At 56.8% G+C, this 17022-nt stretch overlaps 1 protein-coding gene across 2 annotated transcripts in view; it reads left to right on the top strand.

The window, feature by feature from the left end:
* Positions 1-1387: 1387 nt before the first annotated feature.
* The window catches only part of Cntfr (ciliary neurotrophic factor receptor), a 40714-nt gene continuing 25079 nt past the window's right edge, over positions 1388-17022 (top strand). The window contains exons 1-2 of one of the 2 annotated variants that reach the window (XM_090330145.1): positions 1388-1588; positions 10215-10345. The gene's annotated coding sequence lies outside the window, so the exon portion shown is untranslated. The remainder of the gene's footprint in view (positions 1589-10214; positions 10346-17022) is intronic. The other variant, XM_090330143.1, reaches the window with a different exon arrangement.

The raw sequence follows: 17022 nt of genomic DNA, 5'->3' as shown, positions 1-17022 counted from the left end.
GTTTTGGTTTTTTTCCCCCCTTTCCCTCGGCAAAGGGAGTCTCGGAGGCATTTGTTGGGAAAGGGCCCGGCCTTGTAGGCAGCCTGCGCGGGGAGCAGAGTGAAGAAACAGCGAGCTCTTTCCCGCCCCGCGCCCTCTGCCACGGAACAGTTTTCTGGAGGGACGGGGCCTAGGGATTGGGGGGTCAAAGGCCAAGTGAAAGGTCCAGCGGTGGAGATGTGGGTGGGACCCGTCCTCCCCGGACCTCGGCTGCCCTCTCTCCAGAAGTTGATCAGGTTGTCTAATCTTGGTCTTCCACGTTGCAGCCACACTGGAGGCCCGAGGACGCCCCTTCAGAGGCCCAGGCTGAGGAAGAGCTGCATGGCTAGGGTCAGGGCTCGGGATTGGGTGTACCTGGCCTTCTGGAGCTGCCTGGCTGGGCGTGAAGGGCACAGCCGAGGGTGCTGCCCCCCAGGGCTGAGTGTCTGCGGGGACTGGGAAAGGGGGAGTGGTGGTGGTGGTGGTGGTGGTGGTGTCACGGGAGACCGTGACCGGGCCGGGCCTCCAGCCTGGTCCACCCTGGGTCCGGCCCCCCTCAGTCCTGAGCGAGGGGTCTCTCTGTGTGTGACTAGGAATCGAGGGGTCGCTGCTGGGGGCAGTAGGATAGGGGAGGAGCGAAGCCAGCTGGCTTCTTCTACCCAAAGTGGGGGCAGGGGACTCTGCCTCGCGCTCCTCTCGGGGATGCCGGAGGGAGGACCCCGGAGGTGGCCCCGGCGGAGCTAGGGTGCCCGTGCGAGACCCCCTAGGGCGCGAGCCTCACGGGCAGCGTGCGCAGGAGGGACGTGGCCAAGGCCGAGTGAGTGGGACGAGTGCTCCCGGGGGAGTGGGTGCGCGCCCGGCCGCCCGGAGGGAGCGGGCGGAGTGGGTGTGTGTCCGCGCGCTCGCGGTGGGGAGTCCCGCCGCTCCGGCGGTGCGTGAAGCGCGGGAGGGGACCCCAAGCCCTTCTGGGGGGCGCCCCAGAGAAAAGGGTGAACGTGAAGGGGCCACGCGTGCCAGTGCGGGGCGAGTGTGCCAGCGGGGGGTAGGGCTCGTGCCTGCGCTGGGCTGTGTGTGTGTGTGTGTGTGTGTGCGCGGGGGGGGGGCTCCCAGGCCTGGCGCGGGCACGCGTGCCCTCCCGAGCGGGCTGCGCGTGCCAGGCGCGGGAGCGTGCCACGGCGGGGGCGCGCGGGGGCCGTGGCGGGGAGGGGGTCGTGGCGCGCGGCCGCGGAGAGACAAGGCGAGCGGGGGAGGGGAGCCAGGGCGCGCGCGGCCGAGCGGGCGCCCGCGGTCACATGGGCGAGGGAAGGAGGGAGGGAGCGCGCGAGGAGGGAGGAGGATGGGGGGGGGGGGGTTAAAGCCGCCGAGAGCGGCGGAGCCGGTGCAGAGCGGGCGGCGGCGGCGGCAGCGGCAGGGGCAGCGGCAGCGGAGGCGGTGGCTCCAGCCGGCGCGGCGCGGCGCGGGGTTCGGCTGTGATTTCCGACCGCGGTGCTAGCTCGGTGCTCCGGGCTTGGCTCCCGAACCAGGGGCGGGCGAAGGGCGCGGCGCGGAGTCTCGCTGGCCCGAGGGCGCGGTGAGTACCCCGCGGCGGGCAGCGCGAAGCGGGGACCCTCGAACCCCTTCCAGGCGGACAGCCCCGCGGACCCGCCGCCCTCGCTGGCACGGAGGGAGCGAGGGGACATGCGTGGGCCCCTGGCCGTGGGGAGGCAGGAAAGTTCATGAGAAACTTTACCCGCACACTCGGGGGCGGGGGCGCAGGAGCAGCGGCCCCCCGCGTCCGGGCGCGCCAGGGGTTGGGCGTGGTGGTGCTGGTGCTGGTGGTGCTGGGCGGTCGGCTGGAGGGAGGTGGCCTGGGCGGCTCGTCCGAGGGTCCCTCTTCTTCCTACCCATCGGCCACACGCTCGGAGGTCTGCGAACATTCCAGAGCTCGGTGGGTCGCCGAGGCCCCCCGCGCACCCCAAGGCGGCTTCTTTCTGGGGCACAATCTTGACTTGAAAGCGCCCCGGGGTGTGAACGGAGGGCTGCGCGTCCGCCCGTGTGTCGTGTGTCGGCGCGAATCTAGCTCTGGTGTGTGTGAGTGTGTGTGTGAGTGTGAGTCTGCCTGTGGCTTCCTCCTGAGTCCGCCTGGATGTATCTCCACGCAGTGGGTCTCCTCCAGCGTGTGTCTCTTTGTAAGTCCTCTGGCGAGTGGGATTCCGCCCGTGTTGCGTTCCCGAGTGTCTCTTTGTGAGTCTGCCCCTGTGGTGCCTCCTCCGGTGCGGATCCGTGCGAGCCGCCCCGAGTGTCTCCGAGTAGTGGATCTCCCCGCGCGTGGGGGCTGGGCCGCCGGAGGTCACCAGACGGACAGCTCTCCGCTCGCTCCGAGCCTCTCCTCCCGCCGCTCGCTCCTCGCTTCTCCGGGCCCCCTCCCCCTCCAGTAGCTTCGGGCGGGCAAGACTATTTCACGCCTTGTTGAAAATTCAGGATTTTCTTTCTCTTTCCGTCTAGTCTCTCTGAGAATCGGCCGTGTGTGTGTGTGTGTGTGTGTGTGTGTGTGTGTGTGTGTGTGTGAGTCTGTGTGGCTAGCAGCTTGTCTGCAACCCTGGGTGCGAGTCTGCAGGATGTTGTCAGGAGTGTGTCTGAAACACCAGTTGTGTTTTGCATGAGCTACGTGGTGTACTTGTGGCTGTGTGACTGGAGGTGTTGGGGAAGCTGTAATCACCGAGGTGGTGAAAGTCTGAAATGCTGGGTTTGTGGGTGCATCTGTACTTGTTATGTGTCCAGGGGGCCTAAAACTGGGTGTGATGCTGTGCCCTTGCCTGTGTGGGGATGGGGCTGGAACAATTGAATATTCCTAGGGAGGTAGGGGTGATCTGGACTGGGAAATGAAAAGGGCTCAGCCCTTGTCTAGCCTTTCAACCCACAGGAATCCTTTCGACTGGCTCCTGGGGCTCTGGTTGGGATTGGAGAGATGGTTCATGCTCTGTCAGAACTGATATTCCAACTGAGGACCCCTAGCCCACACAAAAGCAAAGGGTTTAAAGTTCACATTCAGTGCTGGGGGGTGGGGGTAGGAGGCTGGGATCCTGGTTTAACTGGTAAGACATTTGTCTAGCAAGCTTGTGCCCCTGAGTTCAAACCTCAGCACAACCAGAAAAGATATTTTGAGGCTCTGTGAATTCATACTCAAGATTCACAGTGAGACAGATACTTAAACTCATTCCAGAGTCTTGGGGTTTATACTCATTGTCACACGTGCATATATGAATTACACCAGGACAGTGAGGCTAACGTGGATTCACACTGACTTGCTGGGGTTCACACTCAGACTGGAGCTCTGTGATCACACTTGGACTCATGCCGTAGGCTCACATGTAGACATTTCTGTTCTTTAATTTATAGATTTACAGTGAGACTCTAGGCTGGATTTACAGACCTGAGAGCTCCCCAAATTCACACATTCTGTGACCTGAGAATCACACTGTCTAGAAGCTCCCCCTCAGACTCATGGAAGGAATGTTGGGTTCACATTTGAATTCAAGAACTCCTACAGGACACTGCTGCTCCTAATCACACTCATGCTCCTATTTGGCATGCACACTCACTTTTCCTCACTAGGTCTTCCACTCAAGCTTAACGAGGACTCTGGTGCTCACTCAGATTCATATTAGACCTCTTGGTTTACACTTAGGTCTACATGCAGACTGGGGGGCCGAATGATTTAGAGCTCATACTTAAGACTATCAGGATCGGGCTGGGAGTTTGGCCTAGTGGTTAAAGTGCTTGCTTAGCATGCACGAAGACCCAGGTTCAATTCCTTGGTACCACATATATAGAAAAAAGCCGGAAGTGGTGCTGAGGCTCAAGTGGTAGAGCTCTAGCCTTGAGAAAGTCCAAGGACAGTGCTCACGCTCTGAGCTCAAGCCCAGGACTGGCAAAAAAAAAAAAAAAAGACTATCAGGATCTAGTGGCTTCCCTCAGACCATGAAGTGCTGTGACACATGTGCACATGAAGCTCTTGGACTCACACTCTGACATTAGGGCTCTAGTAAATTCTGAATTCCATCCGGGATCATTTACATCCCACTAAGGTCCTCGTGTTCACACTCAGACTGACACTGGTACTGTGGAGCTCATACACTTCAAATGTAATTCATATGGAACACTTAGATCATAATCAGAATGTCCTCAAGTTAAGGGCTTACACTCTGACTACAATTCTAGTACTTCACACTGACTTGTGTGGGTACCCTGGGACTCAGGGCTATCTAGACTCATACTCCTGTCTTAGAAGAGTCACATTCAGACCCACACCAAGATTGTGACCCAACACCAGAGGGAATTAGGACTTAGTCAAATGTACCCACGATTTTCTTTGATTCCTGGTGTATGTTAGGGCAACGGAGGTAAGGAACAGAGACTGGAATAAGAACTGTCCCCTCCAACAATGAAGAGGAGATGGGATACATATTTAGTTCTCTTCCTCACTTGGGCAGATGGATGGGGTGGGACAACCATCCATCAAATCTTGACTTGCCTTCCACATGAAGACTTGGCTCTTGGCAGGAAGTTCTGAGTGCCTTGTGCAGTGGTGACACAAGTCCTGAGTCCTTTGTGTGTCGTACACATCTTAAGTTGTTTCTGGACACCTCTTCTGTGGTAGAAATAAAGCTCATTCCTTCTAACACATCTCCCCATCATCCTTAGGTTGAAGGGGTGTGAGGATTACCTCTGGGCTCCAGAGATCATTCCTACATACTGAATTTGTGATTCTAAGGGAGATGGTGGCATTGTCTATGTGAGAAGGCAGCTGAAAGGGGAGAGTAGACAGGAACATTCCCTCTCTTGTCTTTCCTGTCCAGGCTGAAGAGAGGTAAGATCCAGGTATGTTGTGTCTCACAGTGCTTGGAATGCCTGTTGAGCCCTTACCCAGTCCCAGGGCTTGCCCGAGGATCTCCTTCTTTCCAGAAGGTGTTCTGGAGGGAGGATGAGGTAGGCAGCAGCTAGCCCTGGGCTCCACCTGCTTGGGACCCGGCCTTGGCCTTCACTTTACCCTCCTGCTATGGAGACAGGAGGGGGAGGACACCTGAGCTGTCCTATACCCCACATTGGGGCCCACACAGTAGTAGCCTGGCCCATTTACCACCCCCACGCCCCCAGTCTGAGATAGCTGGGCTTTAAATGTTGCTGGTCCCTGAAGGGGACACATGCTCTCCAGCTCCCCTATGTGGGTGAGGGACTTGGAGGCACGTCGCTCTGCTCTCTGCCCCCCCATGGTGAGTTGAAGTGTAAATGAATCGGAAACATATGGAGTGGATTTTCTTTGAAATGCAGATGGGTTGGGGGGGACCATGTGTGCCTGGTTTGGGGGGGGGGTCCTGGGAAGCTGAGAGAGCTGACCCCTCCTCCAGACCCACTGTGGGTTGAGGGAGTGAGGGAGAACTCAGCTATGTAAACTCCAGGGGCCCTGGATGACCACACCCACGGGGACTCTAGCTTCCTGTTGGAGGGGTTGGGGAGGCCAGTGGTCTGTGTGCGTGGAGAGCTTGCCGTCATCCCCCTTTACCTCTGTAGCCAGCAGAGGCAGCTCCTAAAGCTCAGAACTATTCTGGGTAGGGGGTCACCAGAGCCAGGAGCTCTCAGGGCCAGAGATGGAAGGAGGGGCTAGAGCATAGAGGCAGGGGTGCAGGGAGAAGGGCTCTACTCTGCTTTTGTGAGGAAACAGCTTCTAGAAGCTAAGGGCTGGAGCAACTCAAGTGAGACAATGAAGGTGATTTTTGTCAGCATGAGGACCCATCTGGGGTTTAGGAAGGAACCAGAGTCCTCAGTTCTGCAAGAGAGCAAAATATTCTCTTTTTTCTCTCTTTTCACACACACACACACACACACACACACACACACACACACACACGCTCTCCCTCTATCATCCTCTTCTTCCTCCCCCCCCCCCCCGCCCTCCTTTGTGCTAGTATGGAGCTTGAACTCCCTGGTTGGTACTCTACCATTCACACCACCTCCAGTTCAGGAGAACAGATTCTTGCAGACCCAGGGCAGCCCAACACCCTACTTATTCATTCCCCAAGTACCACTCAGCAGGGTGGCATAGCTGCCTGTGAACTTAGCAGGACTCCCCTCCCCCCCCCCCCCCCCCCCCGCCATGCTGCCTGCTTTCCTGTGTCTGCCTTCTTCACCACTGGAGACATGGGCCTGGTACAAAGTAGTAGGGCAGTGTTTGAGTGAGTAATGTCTCTTTGCTCCTTCCATCAGATACAGTGCTCCATTTGGGCTATGTCCTCAGCTCCCTGTCTCCTTGTGTGCATGGCAGGGAACAGGTGCTAAAAAATCTTGAAGAATGAACACAGGGAAAGGGGATTCTCTGGGATTTATGGGGTGAGACCCAATGGCTCTTCTTGTACACCTGTATTTGGCTCAAAGGCTGGAGACAAAAAGGACTTCCCTTCATGCAAGAAAGGAGTGCAGAAGATAGACGGCCTCTTTCTTGGGAAGGTCAGGATAGGGGAAACAATTGGCAGAGGAATAAAATGATTCTGTGGCAAATGTTGGATGTCACTCTGCCTTCTCATCAGCTTTAGGATTTTTCAGAAAGTGGGAAAATTTTTCATTCCTCCGAGTTGGTGAGTGTGTCCCTCATTCTCTCTAAACCTGAGGATCTTGCACTATAGCAAAAACCTGGGCCTCCCTCTGTGGCTGTGTAGCTGTGGAGTGCAGCAGTGGCTGTCTGTATTGGTTATTAATGTTGTCTGAGAACACAGGGTTCAGATCCTAAAAATACTCTATCCTGCCAAAGCTCAAGGGTTGCTGGGGGCGGGGGGGGCTCATATAGCATTGGCTGCAATTTAGTCTGAAAGAAAAAGAGGAGAGGAGAGAGAGGAGAGAGAGGAGAGGGGAGAGAGAGGAGAGAGGAGAGAGGGGAGAGAGAGAGAGAGAGAGAGAGAGAGAGAGAGAGAGAGAGAGACAGACAGACAGACAGACAGACAGACAGACAGACAGACAGACAGAGACAGAGAGAGACAGAGAGAGAGGAGAGAAGAGAGAAGAGAGAGAGGAGAGAGAGGAGAGGGGAGAGGGAGGAGAGAGAAGAGAGAGAGAGGAGAGAGAGAGAGGAGAGAGAGAGAGACTCACCCATAGTCTTTGGGAGAGACTATGTGTGAGGCTGGGAAACTGAGGCAAGAATGGGGAATGTACAGGGGACAGATTTTTACTTGTAGAGAGCAAAGACTTATAAAATTAGTGGTGCCAATTAGTCAAATTATGGCAACATTGAGGGTAATTGGTGATCACACTACACTGCAGAAAATTTCCTTCTTAGAGAGTCTGGAGACACATCTGATCCCAGACATAAAAAATCAAGTAGGAGCCCTTTCAAGTCCAGCTTCAGTGTGTTCCAAATACGTATGTGGCAAAGGAACCAAACTCTTGCCTGAGTGCCTTTTTTCCTCCTCCTCCTCCTCCTCCTCCTCCTCCTCCTCCTCTTGCCAGTCCTGGGGCTTGTACTCAGGGCCTGAGCACTGCCCTTGGGCTTTCTCAAGGCTAGAGCTCTACCACTTGAGCCACAACACCACGTCTGGCGTTTTCTAAGTATGTGGTACCAAGGAATCGAATCCACGTCTTCATTCATGCTAGGCAAACACTACCATTAGGCCAAACTCCCAGCCTCCCAAGTGCCTTTTTCTGAGCCTCTGCCCCATTCATGCTTCTTCTTTGTAGCTAGAATCCCAATGAGGATTTCCAGACCCTCTTCTGTTGACCACCTTGTTTCTGACCCCAGGCCTCTGTGTAGCACCTCTCTTGAGTAGAAGGGACTGCATGGCAATCCTAATATGCAAGAGGAACCCAGCATCAGAAGGCAGTGCCATGTGACCTGGGCCCATGCATTGACCTTTCTGGGCCCCTCCATGAAATGGAGGGATGGGGGGTAGCAGGGGGCTGAGCCCTGGCCCAGGCCTGGAGAGAAGGCGGTTTTGGCATGCATCCAGGCCCCTGACGTCAATGACTCTCCAAATAATGGAATCAATATTGGGGGGGGGCAAGCGTGAACCAGGCCCCAGCGATTAGAAACAGATCAGCAGCTGATTCTGATAGAGCTGGTTTGGCGCTCTAGGGTGGGAGGCCTGGAAGGGATGTGGACCTGAGGGGGTGGGGAGGAGCCCCCTCCTCCCCCCCCAGGAATGGGGAGGTGGAGCCACCCAGTGTCCAAAGTAGGGTCTCAGCCTTGGCTGAGACTGAGCTGCTGGGATTGGTGTGATGGGATAGAGGCCCCTGTTCTGGTTCCTTCCTCCTTTGAGCTAATGGAGTTCCAAGGCTAGGTGGTTTGTGCATGGAGATTTCTTTCAGCAAGAAAATGATAAAAGACTGGGTAATAGGAATTCATCTCCCTGCACCCCAGGCCTGGGCCTCTGGGCCGTGTCAGAGGCCATAAGTTATACCTAGAGAGGGGGGAGCATTCTGAGTGAGTCCTAAGTGAGATGACTTTTGCTCTCCACCATGAAGAAGTGGGTATCTGACCTCAGATGGAGACCTTTCCCTCTAGTCAGCTCGCATTCTTTGGACCTCCTAGAAGGCAGCAGGTGAGAATGAGTGGGTCATGGAGTCCACAGGGGGTAGGGGGGCCTGGCCTGGCGGCAGCTGACAAAAACACAGGAAGAAGGACTGGGGGAACTGCTGTAATTACGGAGCATTTATTATTAATCAGATGAAATTGCTGGAAGCAGCTGGTGTAATGTGCGTAGCGATACTGCATGCTTCCCCTCAACATGCACACACACACACACACACACACACACACACACACACACCAACCACCACAGCCTGAGCTTGGCTTGCCTTTGCTATTTTTTTTCCTTGTGAAGGTCAGATGGACCCATAGGTATCTCTGTGCATATTGTCTGTGCTTACTGAGCGTGCGTCTGTGTTTTCATGTCAGCTTGTAGCCTGTTCTACCTCTGTTGTCTCATTTTCCATCTACTTGTCATTCCTTGGTAGGATATATGTCTGTCTCCCTGTCTTTGGGCCTGTGTCTTGGTGGGTGGGTGTATAGAACTCGCTAGTAGCCAGCCAGCTTGTCTCTTACATTGTTTTAGTTTTGAGCTCTCTCTTCTTGGTTTGAGGTATCTGCATATCTGGGCAGGTTTCTCCTTGGCATGTCTTTAGCATCCAATCATACATTTGCAGATACAGCTGAATCCCTAGGATTTCCTGGGGACTTGGAGAAGGTGAGGGGCCTGTTTAGTGGGGTTTTTTGAAGCATTGAGATACTCCTGAGTTCAATGCTAGCTTATTTAACATCTGCCCATTGTGTGACTTTGGGAAAACTGATTATCTTTAGTGTCCTCATCTGTAAAATGGAAGGAAAGTTACCTCTGAGGGTTGTTTCAATGATTTCATATAAAATCTAAGTTAAGGCCTGTCACAGTGGCTGATTAACCAAGGACCTGAATAACTAATAGCTATTAGGACTGGGGTATAGCTCCCTGGTAGAGTGCATTCCTAGCATGGGTTTGGTATCTAGCACTAACAGGATTTTTTTTTTTTTTTGTCGTGGGACTTGAACTCTAGGGCCTGGGTCACTGTCCACTGTCCCTAAGCTTTTTGGCTCAAGACTAGCACTCTACTATACTACTCTGCTATAGAAAGGCTTTGAAGTTAAATATGGACTCCCATACAAGGCACTAAGACTGATCAGCTCTGTAGCCTTGGGAAAGTTACTTAACTTCTTTGAGTTTTCATCTCCATGGTTTTCACATGGGCAGAATGATAGAATCTACTTCTTGAGGAAGCCACGGGATGAAATGAGGTAACACGTGAGTTGCCTAACCATCGTGGCATGTGACACATGCTCAGCAAAGTATCGTGGTGACAGGGAAAAGGATGTTATGATGGCAGATGTTGATGTCCTGCACCTGACCTTGTCTCTCCGTGAGTGTGAGTGTGGGGAAGTGTGTGATGCAGAGGGGTTTGACTCTACAAGCTGCTTGTGTGAGAATTGTGGATTGTCTGGGAGTGGCACCAGGCTTCTGGCCTTTGACCTTGTGCTTCCGAGCTGAAATTATCAGGGGTGTAGGAAGGAATCTGTACTATCCTTAACTTTTCTTCCACCCCACTCTCCCCTTCTTGTAGTGGGTTCATGAGTTTGGAATGGGTTGGACTAAGACCTGTGTGACTCCTCTGTGACCTCTGACTTGTGCCCTTTGACCTTCTAGAATCCAGCCTTGTCACATCATCCTACCTCCTTGTTTTGGAAGTCCTGGGAAGACTTTGGTCTGGAGGAGGAGGAGGGGGAGGAAGAGGAGGAGGACTTTGATGTGTGTGGAGTGTGGTCCATAGTGAAAAGGTAAGTGTGTCAGTGCTAGGGGGCCATGTAGACAGAATGGTCTCAAGGCTTTCAGCAGGTGCCTTGGGGCTGTAGGTGTGGGCAGCCTGAATGAAGACTTAGAGATCTTTCCCCTCTGTTTCCTAGTCTATCCTCCTGAGGTACTGAGCCTGGCTTGAGGCTTTTCCTGCCCCTGTGCTAGACCCAGAGAAGGGGAGAGAGTTACCGGTGATCATACAAGACAGGGGCAAAGCCAGGTCAGGAAACAGTTCTGCACTGAAGGGGGCGTGGAATCTCAGAAGTGGGAATGTTTAGGTTTTTGGTGCCTTTGGCTTTTCTCTCTGCCCTCCAGACATCTCTCTGGCTTGATTAAGGGAGCAGCTGGGCTTGAAGGAGGTGGAATGGCAGGTCGGAAGGTCCAGAATCTTTGGGGGCCAGCTGTGGGTCTGAGTCTGACTTTCTCTGCCCAGCATTCAGTCCAGGAGAGGCCCCTGGATTGGCAGCCTGGGGGTGGGGAGGTGGGGGCATCCAAGGAATCGAGGCACTGGAGCGGAACGGAAGGGCCTATTGTCCAAAACCCGCCAGAGGCCCACAAAGGCCGGCTGGGCTTTTCATCTCAGCTCCCAAACAGACTGGCCATTTTCCCGGCCTAGGGTGGGAAGGTGGGGGGCACTGCCCCTTTAGAAATAGGAGTGGGGCGTTGTTGAGAGTGGCGTGGGATACCCCAGCCTGACACATGGCCTTACAAGGAACTTCGAGGGAGGCAGAACCCTGGAGAGCAGGGAGGAATGGTTGGTTTTAGAGAGCTAAGCTTTCTGCCCCACAGTTCCCAGAGGACCCAAGGACTTGGAGTGAGGTATGTGCTAGCAGTTCAAATGGGATGTGACTAGGAAGTAGATTTACAGAATGATAGATGATATTAACTGGGGGTGCACCTGGGGGCTTGCAGGCTTACTGGGAAAGTGGGCTACTGAGCTATGGAGGGCATGCAGTCCTCCTCTCCCAAGTTGGAAACACAGTTAGGGAGCTAGGACAGAGACTAGAAAACAGGGAGGAGCGCTCAGGGGAGAGAGTTGAGTTTCCTGCAGCAAGAGGGACTGAGGCCAGACAGCAGGAAGGACTTCCTGCCAGTGAACAGTAGCTCAGATGCCCTGACCCTGTCCCTAGGGATCTCAGAGGATCGCAGAGAGCAGGGGAGCTGGAGACACCCCAGGGGCTCAGGCTGAGGCAGCTTCTGTGGGGGCCAAGGAGGAGGCCTAGGAGGGAGGACTTGGCAGTTTCATCTACCCTCCCCTCCCCTAGCAGCACCTCCAAGCACCACTTTAAAAAACAGCTTTTTAATTTAACAAAGTGGATGAAAAACTGTTTTTGGAAATAAAAGATATCCGCTGTCTCCCAGGCTAGCCCTCAGCCCTTGCAAGAGAGCCTGTCTTTGGGCTTCTCTCAGCCGCTGGAGCCTCCTCCCCTCCCCCTTTCCCTTTGTGTTTGTTTCTGCTCCTTGCCCCCCCCCCCCTTCCTTTTGGCCTCCCATCATCTTAGCCTCCGCAAGAGTTTCATCCTGTCCCCGCGCTCGGTTCTCTGCATCTCCTCCTGTCTCTCCTCTCCCAGTCTCTCCCTTCCGGGGCGTCTCTCTCCCTGCTTCGTCTCTGTCTCAATCTCTGTCTCCTTCCACCCCCCTCCTTCTCCCCCAACCCCAGCTCTAAATGGGTCTATTTAAAACGCCCGACGCTGCCAAGTCAGAAAAGCGTCTCCTGATAAAGCGCATTAGGCGGAGGGAGGGCGGGAGGAGGAGGGCGGAGGGAGCGGCAGGCGGACGGATTGATCCAAGCCCGTAACCCCATTAATCAGGCAGCGTGGATCCCCCCTCCCCACCCCAGCTTCAGCCCCTGCGGAGCTAAAAGCCCCTTAAATATTTATCACCCCCCTCGGGGCGAGGGAGTGGGTGTGGCCCTCCCCGCGAGCATCCCCAGCCCCCGGGTGAGGGGTGCGTGCCTGCGCGGGCACGTGCGTGTGCACACGGGTGGGTGGGTGTGTGCGTCCCGGACCGCCCGGCCCCGCGGTCCCCGCTGCCCCGCCGGCGGTCCCTCGGGCAGCCTCTGGGGGGCTCAGGAGTCTGGCTTTGGATCCGAAGGAAGTCTAGGAGACCCCCCACCCCCCCCACCCCAGGATCCATAGAGGAACGGAGGGCGGGTGGCCCGCCAAGGCAGGAAGGTGGGTCTGCTCCGGTACCCAGCCCCGGTCCCTTCCTCAAAGTGCTCGAGGCAACTGCCCAGCGGGCTAAAGGCCTCGCCGAGGTCCTCAGAGGGCAGAGCCAGGGTTGGGGGGGTGGTAAACGGGGGCTGCCTCGCCCTCCAGGTGTGAGCAGGCGGCCTGGGCCTGGGGGTCCCCCCTCAGGGTAGGAAGATGACCCAGGTGTGGGCAGGGGGCCTGGGCCTGGGGGTCCCCCCTCAGGGTAGGAAGGTGACCCAGGTGTGGGCAGGGGGCCTGGGCCTGGGGGTCCCCCCTCAGGGTAGGAAGGTGACCCAGGTGTGGGCAGGGGGCCTGGGCCTGGGGGTCCCCTCAGGGTAGGAAGGTGACCCAGAGAGGGGCTCCCCCTTCCTAGGTGTGGGCAGGGGGCCTGGGCCTGGGGGTCCCATCAGGGTAGGAAGGTGACCCAGGAGAGGGGCTCCCCCTTCCCAGGTGTGGGCAGGCAGCCTGGGCCTGGGGGGTCCCCCCTCAGGGTAGGAAGGTGACCCAGGAGAGGGGCTCCCCCTTCCCAGGTGTGGGCAAGGGGCCTGGGCCTGGGGGTCCCCCCTCAGGGTAGGAAGATGACCCAGGTGTGGGCAGGGGTCCTGGGCCTGGGGGTCCCCCCCCAGGATAGGAAGGTGACCCAGGAGAGGGGCTCCTCCATCAGGTGTGGGCAGGGGGCCTGGGCCTGGGGTCCCCCCCAGGATAGGAAGGTGACCCAGGAGAGGGGCTCCTCCATCAGGTGTGGGCAGGGGGCCTGGGCCTGGGAGTCCCCCCTCAGGGTAGGGAGGTGGTCCCGGAGCGGGGGGGGGGGGTGCTGCTCCCGCACCTCGTGGCTCTTGGGTGCCCGGGCCGCCGAGGTCAGCCCCGCCGCCCGTCGAGACGGCCCCAGGCCCGGCCAGGGAAGAGGGGCGGTGGCCGCGGCCGCCCCCAGGCGTGGGGAGAGGCCTGGCGGGAGCCCGGGGGTCCCTTCTCGGCCCCTCCCCCAGCATCAAGTGCCACATCTCCTCCTGACTCAGACAATTAGATTCAAGAGATGACCTCACTGCATGCCGTCCCTCGCTCGCTCGCGCGCTCGCCCGCTCCCCTCGCGCTCCGTCCTCCCCTCCTCCCGGCCCGCCCGCTCGCCTGCAGCCCGGGTCCCCGGGTCCCGTCCCCGGCTCCCGCGCTCGCCCGCCCGCTCGCCCGCGGGTTCGGGTCCCGCGGTCCCCTCCCCGCCCCTCGCCCTCCAGGACTGGGCGGGGCGGGGGGGGCGGGAAGCGGAGGGTTGCTTTTGCTCCCCGGGCCCTGCTGGGACGAACTTGGACCCCAAGTCTCCAGCCCCGGAGAACGATGCCCGCGGGCGGCACCCCTGGGGGTCCCGCGTGGGGACCCGGGTCACCCCGCCGCCGCCGCGGAGCCGCCCCCGCCCGCGCCGGCCCGCCAGCCCGCCCCGGCGCTTCCCGCTCCTTCCCCGGCCCCCGCCCCCCGCGGCTGCTCGGCGCTCCCCCTGCCAAGCTGTCTCTCTTCTCTTCTCCCCCCCCCCCCGCAGCCCCCCTGCCTCTGCAGCCGGTGGGAGGGATTGGGACTTCCTGAGGTCCCAGGGATGGGGCCGGGCCCATTGGCTGCAGACGGACCAGGCCTCGGAGCGGGGAGGGGGCCCCGGCCGTGTCCATTGGCCTGGGGTGGGGGGGAGGAGATCACTGCCTGGGTGGGAGGGGGGACTACCGAGAGGGAGGCCCAGGGTGCAGGGGTGACATCCAGACAAGGGGGATGAGCTGATATCTTCCTTTCTCACATCCTGTGGGCCTCTTGCCTAGTTTCATTTGATCCCCCCAAGCCTGGCTCCATTCGTCCACACCTCCTGGTGAATCCCCGTTGCTGGCTTTCATTTGGTCCCACAGCCTATCTGGTTTTGGAGCCCTGTCACCTGGCATCCTTACACCCTGCTGCCTGTTTTCTTGTTTGTTTGTTCTATGCTCCCCAGCACCCTATCATCTGGCTTGTATGTAAGTGCCTAGCCTGCTTTAAGTAGGTTAGGTCTTAGTGTTTGCCTGGCTTAGTCTTGCCTGGCTTCCCAGGGAATCATATCAGGCTCCTGTTAGGATGCAGGCACTGGCACCCCAGCTACCCCTGAAATGGCAAGTGGTAAGATTATGAACAGCATTGCCAGTTGTTCCCAGATTCCATTCTGCCTGGAGAGCCGCTCAGCACCCCCAGTGCCAGGTGGGGACTCTGGTCCTCAGTGACCAGTGTTAGGGGAGCGCCCACCTTGCCTGCTGCTTGCTGACAGTGATGACAGGGTTTTGATGGGCGCTGGGGAGTGGTGAGAGCAGGACCTTATTTCCCACCTCTTCCCTGCCCCTTCTGCATAGAGGCCTGACAGGTAGGCACCCTAGAGACAGTTATGAACACAGAGAGGTTTCAGGGAGGCCCTAAAGTTATTTAGCATGGAGTTAAGCTGAGAGCTGTTGCTTCTTATCCTGGAGAAGGGGCCAGAGTGGTGAGCAGATAGGCCTGGGGAGGAGCTGGGGGAGGAGGGGGGCTCTGCCTCCCAGGCTTCTACTGCTACCAGTGCCATCATTTCTACCCCCCTGGGAACACCTCACTACCCCCTGCCTCACCTGGATCTCCCCATTCAGCCTAATGCTGTTGAAAGCAGGATTAGAGGAGGAGGAGCTGCCTGAGGAATAATTGCCTATTGTTTTACCTTAAAGAACCAACAAAATTTCTCCTTTCCCTTCCTGCCTTAAGCCATCTGGCTTTCTCCCTTCTCAGCACAGCGAGGCAACTTGAAGTTCCAGCATGGTGTGACTGTGTGTGTGGATCTGTGTACTTCCCACCGTGGGTGTGAGGATGTGAGAAGCTGAGGGTGACGGGGAGGTTCTGGCTTTCTGGAAGTATATAATGGTGTTTGTGTGGAAGGTCGAGTGTTGGGAGTTAGTGATGGTATCCATATGTGAAATCAGGACTGTTTTGCGAGCGTGCGCGCGCGCGTGTGTGTGTGTGTGTGTGTGTGTGTGTGTGTGTCTGACCATAATGTGTGTGTGTGTGTGCACATAGACTAGTGTGTGTGAGGCAGTGGCACTGGTGTCCACGTGGGAGGCCGTGATATATGACCATGATGGTGAACCAAATGGCAGTGTGTGTGAGCTGCCTGGTGGGTCTGTAGAGCTCTGCCTGTGTGGAAGGGGAGGTGGGGACGCGCTGAGGAGCTCTGCTGGCTATCAGTGAGAACCCAAGTATGTGCTTCCTCATGGGGTGAAGTGAGCATTGGGTCCTGTGTGACCTGAATTGATGCTGTGTGCGGGAGCATGTGTGTGTGCATACTCACGCCTGTGTTTACCCATCAGGAACAGATTGCTCTGGCTTTCCCACTGTGAGGGAAGGGGGAAGGGGAGGAAGGATGGCTTGCTTTTGCCCAGCAGACCAGAAGGCTCCTCAGAAATAGCCCGCAGGGTGCACATGCATGTTGTCATGGCAGAGAGAGCAGAACAAAACATTTATTCCATGAAGATGGTCCAAGCTCTGTCTCCTCACTCAACTCTAGCTCTCTGGAAAGGATTTATCTTCAGTTCTTCTTTGTTGCAAACTCATGTTTCACATGTATTCCTGCCCCACCTCTTGGTGTGTGTGTGTACAAACTTGCACATGAGCTTCTGTAGGTTTCAAGAGCATTGTAGCAGAAATGGGAAAGGGAGATGCTGAGGCAGATAGGTTTTTGAACCATCCTTCAAGTCTGGAGAACTGATCTGTTCATCCTCTGTCCACCTAAAGGATCCAGCCTTGCAGCCTCCTTTCTGCCCTCCCCCAATAAGGTTTCTTTTTGCCCCCATCTCTCCCCAGCTAAGGGGAGAATCATCTTATCCTCTTGCTTTTCCCATTCCCCACCTCCAGGGGAGTTCTTCCAGTTATCTAACTTGCTGCAACATTAAGGGCAGTATCCCTCTCCCTCATACTTGGACTGACTGGTAGGAGGGTTTTCCTGGGTGGAAGGCTCCTCCTAGTTCTGCTCAAAGTCAGAAGAGACTCTGGACTGGACTTGGAGAGAAGGGGATTTGGCACCTGTGCTTTAGTTTCTATGAAGCTATCCAGAGCCATGGGCCCAAAGTGAGGCTCTGCACTTCTGATGGAGAGGACGATGTTTTTGAAGGAGAAAGCCCAAGCCTTCTACATTGTGTGCACAGGCAGATGTGTTTGTGCATGTACAATCCTATGCCTGGGTCACCACAGCTTGTAGAGCCCCAAGTGGGCCTCCACATGTGGGCACAGGCTGGTGGGACGGATTCCCATCTCCCTAGGCCACCTCCCAGCTACCCAGCCAGGCTCATCACAGGAAGCCCCCCCCCCCAGCATGCACACGCGTACACACACACGTGCAGCAGGGCACGCACATGCTGAACTCAGGGTCCCTACGGTGCAAGAGGCTGGGGGTGGGGGGTTGAGTATTCAGAGTCCAGGCTGCTGCCAAAATCCATCGGAATCTTGTTGTC

Source organism: Megascapheus bottae, chromosome 3, assembly GCF_031878675.1.
Source record: "Megascapheus bottae isolate mThoBot1 chromosome 3, mThoBot2.hap1, whole genome shotgun sequence".
NCBI lineage: Eukaryota > Metazoa > Chordata > Mammalia > Rodentia > Geomyidae > Megascapheus > Megascapheus bottae.
Note: the sequence above shows the minus strand (reverse complement) of the source record. Positions and strands in the feature narration are given on the sequence as shown.